The sequence below is a fragment of the Dasypus novemcinctus genome, chromosome 18, assembly GCF_030445035.2.
Source record: "Dasypus novemcinctus isolate mDasNov1 chromosome 18, mDasNov1.1.hap2, whole genome shotgun sequence".
In the NCBI taxonomy this organism is placed as follows: Eukaryota; Metazoa; Chordata; class Mammalia; order Cingulata; family Dasypodidae; genus Dasypus; species Dasypus novemcinctus.
The window spans coordinates 40,407,060-40,415,971 of record NC_080690.1 but is presented as its reverse complement, the minus strand read 5'-3'; the positions used below and the strand labels follow the sequence as shown (position 1 = coordinate 40,415,971).

General features: G+C 54.2%; 1 long non-coding RNA gene across 1 annotated transcript; it reads right to left on the bottom strand.

Annotated features, from left to right (window-relative positions):
- Window positions 1–5,823: 5,823 nt before the first annotated feature.
- Window positions 5,824–7,955, bottom strand: LOC139436815 (uncharacterized). The gene is made up of 3 exons (XR_011646228.1): window positions 7,781–7,955; window positions 6,591–6,821; window positions 5,824–5,875 (listed from the first exon to the last, which is right to left on the bottom strand). It is a non-coding gene; the product is annotated as an uncharacterized lncRNA (long non-coding RNA).
- Window positions 7,956–8,912: the final 957 nt, after the last annotated feature.

Below are 8,912 nucleotides of genomic sequence, written 5' to 3'. Positions count from 1 at the left end.
AGGGCCCGGGCTTGTAACTACCAGGCCTTAGCACTCTTGGCCTAAGGGCTCTTGCTTCACTCTCTCCTTGTGTGCAGCAGGTCAGAGTACCAGGGAATTAATGCTACCAAGGAGCAGCCCGGGCTAGGACGAGGGCAAAGCAAGTGAGGCAGCTTGGGTGCAAAATTCAAGGAGATGTGCCTGCCTCACCTTGCCCCAGCCCCTCACTGAGTGGCTGAAAGGAGCTGGTGGACAAATATCCTCATTCCTCTGAGGTGCATGTTCTATGCTGTGGCTCAGAATTCTCCAGTGGAAATAAGCTCCGGAGGCCCCCCGCAGATGACTGGCTTGAGAACACACATTTTATTGGCTTCGTTCCTTTCCCTGGCTCATTTCCCACTCCTCTACCAGTATGTCCTGATATCATGTCCCACATAAACTACTTGCACTCACATCCTTGTCTCTAGGTCTGCTTCTGGGTGAACTCAAACCAAGAGAGTGGCTCTAGGAGCTGCTGACAGCTGTCTCGACACCCGTGAGGGGCAAGTCCTCCAAGAATGGAGCCCACATAGAGGAGAGCAGAACTTGGAGATGGCAGGGAATGCAGTTTTAATAAAGTTACCGTACGGATCCTACTTTGCAGTTCAGATGCTTCATGAAATTCTCCATTAGATACCACTGTTCCCCTATACTTTTTCTCCCACACCAGCCATCTCTTCTCTTCTAGCTTCACCCTATCCAAGAATTCTATTGTCCAGAACTATTTGAGCTTGCTCTCTCAACTACTCTGCCCCACTCAACAAAATTAGTCTTTGTGGGGATTCACCATTTTGAAAGTTTTGTTCAGATGTGGGTGGGAGGTTGTAAAGAAAAAGGACAAAAATGCATGTTTGAAAGTTGATATAGGGTTAGCAGGCTGTATCTGTGTGGCACGTGCACATGTGCCTGCGTATATTTGTGGAACTTGGTGGGTCTTATCTCATAGGAGCCAAGGTCAGGAAATATTGTGTAGCCTTGTCTATGGCAAACTCTACTGGAACCCCAAACCCAGAAGTGGAGGCCCTCTCTCCCTCTCACCCCTTTTTGTCTTCCACGTGTCTTACTCATCTCTGCTGTTCTCAGGTTGCTCTGTTCTTTTTCCTCCTCTCTGCGTCTAGTGGACCCAGCATGGTCATCCAACCATTTCATCCAACAGCCTTGCCCCTGTTCAAATTCTTCACCAAGAATCTGAGAGGCTCTGCCCAAGTGACTATAGATGAGCTGCCCTTGGGCAGGGTGTCAGTCCTTGGCCAGCCAACTGTGGCCGTGGGGTCAGAGGAGAGAACTGAGGCAATGAAACAGCCTCAATAGCTCCACCCCCACTGGTGCCTGCTCCAAGAGCCTGGGAAGTATGTCCGGGATTGATAAGCACTATGATAGGATCAAGAGCCAACAAGACTGACTTTAAGTCAGGCATGGGACATCATGACCTCTTTTATAATGATTTTTTAAGTGCATAAATCTTAAGTGCACAGCTTAATACATGTTTTATTTTTTTGAAATTCTCACAATCACTCCATGATATGAGTGCAATTGTCATCATCTGCATTCTACGGATATGGAAACTGAAGCTCGGTAAAGTGAATTCACTTGCCTAAGGGGAGGAGCTGGGATGTGAGCCCAGGCAGTGCAACTCTTAAAAGTTGAGAGCCTGACCATGACTTTATCCTGGGCTGTGTCACCAAGTCACCTTCAGGCACAGGCAGAACCCAGTGCTGTCCAAGGCAGCGACAGGGAGTCAGACAGGGTGACATTTATTTCCAAAGCGCACAGGGTGCCAGGTGGAAGGAACCCAGTCCGGTTCTCCCCCCTTGGTCGTCCTTTTCTCTGCCCGGGCCTCCCCCGCCTGCCCACTTGGTGCCTTCCTCTGCTTTTCCCGGGCAGCACAGCCGCAGCTGGAGGCAGCCTCTGGGAACGACCAGCGGCTTTATGATGTGCAGATGGTGTTTCCGCCGAGCCCCTCGCTTTTCATGTCGGTGGCCTCTGGGAGCGGGGCCAGCCCAGATGTCCCTGATCGTGAGAAAGCCTCCCCTGGCAAGGCTGGCACGAGATGTCAGCGATGGGGGCCTCAGGCCAGCTCCACTCCGTTTCTCGGGTGCAGAGTCTAGGCTGAGCGCTTGTGAGGCAGATGACTCTGTCACTGGTGGCCAGCCCCGAGAATCAGGACAGGGTGCCTGCAGAACCAGGAAGGTCACTTCTGAGTGCCCAGACAGAGACACTGAGCAATTAGCTTTTCAAAGCAACTCTTTCTGTCATCTTTTTCCCCTCCTACTTTTTTTTTTTTAAAAGACGCTGTAGATTACATAAATGTTACGCTGAAAATATAGGGGATTCTCATATACCCCACCCCTCCCCCACTTCCGCCCATTAACAACATCTTTCATTAGTGTGGTACATGTGTTCTAATTGATGAATGCCTATTGCAGCATTGCTGCTAACCGTGGTCTATAGTCTACATTACAGTTTACACTTTGCACCGCGCCATTTTGTACCTCCTACGTTTTGTTTTATCTGACTCTCAAGCTAGCTATGGCCCAAGACTGCCTCTGCCATCCCAGGAGGCAGGAACAATCTCACTCACATTTGTGTTAGAATGAACCAAAGTCAGGAGCCAGGCGTCTCCTCTATCAGACCGGCAATTCCAAGAATAAGGATAAGTGTGTCTCCCCCATCAGACTAAGAGTCACCCATCTCAGGGAAGATGTGACTCCTCCATCAGATTGGGAGCTTGCCAAGGTTAGAAAGAGGTGTCTGTCTATCCCGTCAGGCTGAGAGCCCTGCGGGGATAAGTGGGGATGATGGTGCCTCTTCACCTTTCCCCTCCCAGAGTGCTTAGCCGAGGCCCTGCCCACAGAGCACGCCTCACACAGGAGAGAGGCCTGCTGACCATCCCAGGGTGCAGGGAACTTTCAGTCTGGACCCTGCAGACCTGCCCTTGGCCAGACACCTGGGAAGCCTTAGGGTGGAATGAGGACAAAGCAGGTGCTGGAGATACTTGGATGTGGTGTCAGCCAAAGCAGGTGCTGGAGATTCTTCGGTGAGGTCATCGAGGACTATGGGGAGGTATGGCTAGAAAAGGAGGGATAAACTGCTGTGTAGCTCGAAGGGTCTCTTCAGGTGCTTGTGGACTGGCTGCCTCTCCCACATGCGCTTTTCTCTGATCCTGACTCTCCAGGGAGTTGGACTTCCTCTCTCTTTGGGAGGACACACAGATGGCAGCCTAATCTCATGCTGGCACATCACTGCCCACATGCCAGGAAATCTCGGATCTGAGCCTCCCACCCGGGCACTGGGCCCAGCTGTACTTCTGGGAGGAAGGAAGGGAGGTTTGGGATCAGCTGTGATGAGCGTTTCCTCCCTGGGACCTGTGAGGGGGGCAGGGGAGTGGGAGAGGAGCTGGGGCCTGGTTCTGCATCTGGTCAGAGAGGAGGCAGGGAAAGTGGACGTGGGTGAACTGTTCCCCACCCCTCTTTCCTTGTCCAGGCCCTCTGTGAGTTTAGAAAGGAGATGGTGACCTATCACCTCGCAGACAGCCCCCCAGATCCTTTTTGGGCTTGGACGGGCATATATTATGTTCTCCTGGAAGGAGAGTACAGTAGGTGCTTGCTTGTTGATCAGTGGTCAGATTGTGCAAACTTGTTCTTTTGCTGAAACTGGATGGAAGGAAGTTTCGTTCTTAGTTCAGTTCATTGGGTCCAGTTAGAACCACAGATTCAAGGAGGCCAGAAGGAAGGAGTGGAGACCCATTCCACCTGTGGTTTTTAAATAGCATGCTTTAATTGACAGAAAGAAAAAAAAAGCCTGGTGCTCTTTCCCTGAAATCAAAAGTGGGTAACAGATCAAAACAGAGAAGCTCTGTTTAGACTCTAAACTTTAGAGCGAGGTGTGGGGGGTTGGGGTTGGAGGGGGTCTCAGGAATGCTCACCGATTCCTAATTCTCTGTAGCACCTGAACATTTCTGGGGCACTCTAACCCTCAAATTTTACAGCTAGGGCATCAGAGAGGAATGGTTTGTTGAGGTCTCATCAGCGGTGGGTGACATTGCAGGAGAGGGGGCTGCTGCAGGGGCTGTTCAGCAGGTGGACTGGCCCTGACCCCATCTCCTCCAGGCCAGTGGAGCATCTGTGAGCCAGCACTCCACTCTGGGTGCTGCTGCCTATGGGGCAGGAGGAGACTCCACCCGTTAGGGCGGGGCCTGGCCCTTTGGCAAGAGGGCGAGCCGAGGCCAAAGCAGGCCAGGCTGCCAGTCTTGTGGGTGTCAGTGGGGTGTCCATGCAGGTTTGGTCAGAGCTGCCTTTGGTTCTGTGCCTCCAAGTTCTTCTTCCCTGGTCATCCTGCTGACGGAGACCCTCCCGTGGGCCCAGGCAAACAGCCTTCTACTTAGGTCTTCCCAGCAGTGGGAAGCCGGGAGAAGCCAGTTCTGGTAAGAAAGCTGCCGGGGCATTACTAAGGGGCTGTTGGTTGCAATTAGGCCGGTGGCCTTTCCCCTCCCCACCACCCCCTCCTGCTCAAGACAGCCCCCCAGCAGCTCCATCTGGGACCTGGCGGGGTCTGGGGTGAGCAGGCCTTTCCGTCAACCGGAGCCCCCCAGCTCTCGATCCAATTGTTGAGTTTCCCGGAGCACAGCTCCAGCCACCTCCAGTCCATCCCTCAGCCCCCCACGGGGCATGGCCGGCCCTTTGAGAAGCCCAGGCCTGGAAGGCTCCGGCCACTGCAGGCGGGCCCGCCCGAGATTACCTAGGTGTTCTGGTGACTTCTGAGGGCGACGCATGAAAGATAACGCCCAAATCAACAAATCTGCCATTGTGGCTTTGAAGAGACTGTTTCAATCACTTTATTTTGTCTTTATGTCAGGTTTGCCAGATGGCTTGGGTCTTTCTAGGCCCTGTACCGAGGGGGCGCAAAGAGAACTGGTGCGGCTTCAAAGCGCCTTTTTAATCTTTAGCAACATCACAGCGGCTGGGAAACTGCCTCGGCTCCCTCAAGTCTCTCCCACAAAAGAGGCGCGGCCGAGGCTCTAATGAAAGCCAGATAAAGGGATGGCTGGAATCAGAAACAGAGGGAAAAGAGCAGTCGTTAGTCTTTCTTGTAGCTGTTTCAAAAGAAATTCTAAGACAAATTATGGCTTTGGGTGTTTTTCTAAAAGGACTGAAGCAGGGAGAGGAGCTGGGGGAGGGTGCTTTGACCCCTCAGCACCTTTCCCCTTGCATAAAAGGCAGAGGAGAGAGAAAGGGGCTGAAATACGACAGTAAACTTTCCGCGTGCGCGTGGGGACGAAAGGCTGGCTGGCATAATTATGCGCGCGGGCGCGCGGGCGGGCGGCGGCTCTACCTTGCCGCCAGCGCTATTAATGAAGAGGCGCCCTCGTTTTTCTTCTCTGGAAGGCCCGCCTTTGGCTTTCGGGAATGGTGGGCGGGGCAGAGGCTGCGCGACGCGCTTGACATTTGGCGCGCGGCTGTGGTTAGGCGACGCTGCTCAAGCCGGGAAGGGCCCCGGAGCCTCGCCGCCCGCTAGGGCCCCAGAGGTGGGGGCAGGTGTGCCTGGAGCCACGCGGCCTCCTCCCCTGCCCGCTTGCCCTCCGCCAAGGTTTCCTATCCATCACCTCCTACCCGGGGAGGGGTTTTCTAACCTGTGATTCCAGTCCCACATGCCCTCTTGCTCAGGGGTCGCTTCAGTTTTGGGGAGTGGGGAGAGAGGAGTGGGGGAGTCCTGCCAGTCCTGTCACCTGCACTGTCTTAAATCCCCACCGCCCACCTTTCAGTGCTGCTGGGATCTCCACGTGGCTGTTCTCACCTCCTAGCTCATCTCCTGGTCACCTTAGTTTTCTTGGCTGGTTTACACGGATCCTGGGCAAGGCCTTGAGGGAATGGGACACAGGGCAGCTAAGGTTTGATAGATATGCAGAGGGAGGGGGGCTCAGAACACTGGGTTGTGTAAGGGGCTTCCAGGGGAGGGGCAGGGTGGATGGTGCTAGGAGCCTGAGCAGCATCCCTGTGGGGGTGTCCCTGGCTTTGAAGGGGGGGCGGTGAGGACCGTCGGAGTCAAAAGACCACAGAATGCCAACCCCAGAAGGACCCCTCGCTCTATTAATGGTGGAAGGGAAACCGTTAACCGAGGTCATACCGCTGGTTAGGGACAAAACAAGACTCCAAGTTCATGTTCCATTGGAGGAACCCTATATTCTGTGAGGAGGGGCTCTTGTGTGAGGTGGGATAGGAAGAGAGTTCAGGGAGAGGTGGACAGAGCCTGGCATACCACCCACCAAGCATGGGCACAGTGGCCATGGGCTCCGGCCCTTGGAGCCTTGGTCAAAATACCAAAGTGACAGTGGGGCCTCCCGAGCACCAGGCCTTTCAGTGCCCAGGGAGGGGTCATGTGGGGATGCCCCCCCCCCAGCATCTTCCTCACTAATTTCACCTCTGGAGGCTCTTGCACTGCTTATTAAACTTGAGCAGAACCAAAACCAAGGCCATGTGCCTGCCCAACTCTTCCCTGCCTTTTCCAAAGTTCTCCCCATCTTGTCCTCAGCCCCAGAGAGCAGAAGCAGTTGGGTGTGTTCTCTTTGTCTTCACCTTTCTCCTGCTCTGTGCCTTTGCTCTTTTTTTTCTCTCTTCCTATGTGCCTCTCACTTTCTCTGTCTGTCTGTCTCTCTCCTTCTGGCCCCTCCCCAGTGCAATCCTGGCCTGGGGCTCTGGTTCTGTTCTTGGCGGTGGGATCTCTGTTGCCTCTTGTCTCTCTCCTTCCCGATGTTCTCATCGCCTTCCCGATGCTCCTGGCACCCCGTCTCCTGGCTGCACCTGTCACTGAGGAAAGAGGTGAGGGTGCTGGGAGGAGGTGAACCCCAGGGTGTCAGAGGGGTAGAGGGAGACCCCAGTGGCCTCTCTCCCTGGGCTGGCCTGAGCCTGGTGGACCGGGTGCCATTTTGGCTGTGGCCTCAGCCCAGCTGGCCCCCGTAATTCCTCGGGTGGGCCCCAGGCTGGCGGGCAGGCTGGGAGGTGAGGGCTGGGGCGGGTGTGGGGTGGGAGAGGGACACACCCCTCCCTCAGGGCAGGGCGCTGAACCAGGCAGCAGCTGCTTGCCAGGCCGCTGAGCTGTTTTCATGAAGAGGGAGCATTTGCGCTGATTAGAGGTTGTGACCCTGTGGGGGCAGGTGGAGGTGTAAAGTGATCCCCCCAATCCCGTATCCCCCGCCCCCTCCGGCACATACGCACACATGTGCGCGCACACACACGAAACAATGCGTAGAACAGACATTCCAGGTTTTCCTACAAGAGGATCCACCCCAGAATCCTTAAATGCTGGCTCCAATTCTGAGGCTGAAAATTAGAATTTCATTTAGATGCAGGCCCCTCCCCATTTTCCAGGGCAAAGGAAAGGGCCTGTCTATGGGAGCAGGATCTCACTCTTGGAGATGTGTGCACAGCTGCAGAAGACCCTGGCACTCCAGCTCCAGATGGAAGAAGTGGGGTGAGTGGTTAAAAGCCCCTCCATCTGGCTTTAGGATTTGGCCCTTGTCGGTCACTGCTTCCCCGCATCTCTGGGGCTGTGTGCACATGCACAAGCCCACTCCCTCCCTCCCTCCCATGCCGGCACGCCCGCAGATGGTACTGAGCAGTAGTGGGAGCCCAGGCTCTGGGCCCAGACTCCTGAGGATTGCCTCCTGGCTCTTCACCTTCTTAGCTGTGGGACCTTGGGCACATGACTGACTCTTTTTGTGCCTCACTTTTCTCATCCTTAAAATGGGGCTAAAAATTGAACTTACCCCGAAGGAGCATAGTGAGGGATGGAGGAGTGAATACATGTAAAGAGTGTGGCTGTCTGTTCCTCGGGCCCTCAGAAAACGCCAGCCAGTCTTTCTGCTGCTGCTATTGTGGTTGTCATCCTCATCTGTAGCTCCTCGACCATCATTGCCAATGATGACTAAGACCCTTCCTCAGCCCAGGAAGTGGTGAAGGTGGGAAGTTGCCTGCCATGAACATGTGACATACTCCTGGCCAATCAGAGAACCCTGTTCCTCAGGCCACCTTGATTGGCTCAGGGAAGGGCACATGACCTAAGCCAGGCCAGAGTCCTCCCCGGGGAATTTTCTATCCAGGTGTTGGGAGAGGTCGGTCTCCCATCTTCTGGGATCCAACTCTGTAAGGATGATGTCAGCCAGAATCACTAGCAGCTGCCTCCTCTATCCTCATGAAGGAAGCCCGGGCAGGTTAGCATTTCAGGGACTTGGAGGTGGGAGATGGGAGGACGTGAGCATTCCAGGTGAAGGGCACAGCATGAGCTAAATAAAGCCTCAGAGGCAAGAAAACAGGTGTGTGTGGGGAGAACTAGCTGTATTTGATTGAAATGTCAGGCAAGTGAGTGAAGGAGAGCTGAAGGAGATGGGGCTGGAGACTTGCGTTGGGGCAGAGCAGGGAGAGTCTTGAGTTTTAGGTCTAGGACTTTGGATTTTATGGGTTGAAAGTTGAAAGATTCAGAGCTGTGTAGAAGATGTGGGTGGGGGTGGGGGTGGGGGGCTGGAGTCAGGGAGCTGGTTAGAAGGCCAAGGGAGAAGTAAGTAATGAAAGTCTCCAGTTGGATGGTGGCCTAGAGTGGGGATGCTTATCATGGGGATTTTTTTTTTTTTCAATGCTCAGCATCCATTCTTGCTTCTTCTGGTAAGAATGTCCCATTTTCCTCAGGGAACCCCCTTCCTCACTCAATCTATGTGGTCTGGATGGGACTGACCCCACCCCCAGATCTAGGAGTAGGTGTGAGACCCTGGCCTAAGCCAAACAGTGGACCCGTCCCTTGACCACAGCGATTGGTTCAAGGATGGCCAAGTGTGTCCCTTTTTGGGCCATTATAAGTCAGGCCCACTATTTTTGTTGGAAGAGTTAGGGAAATGAGATTTGTGG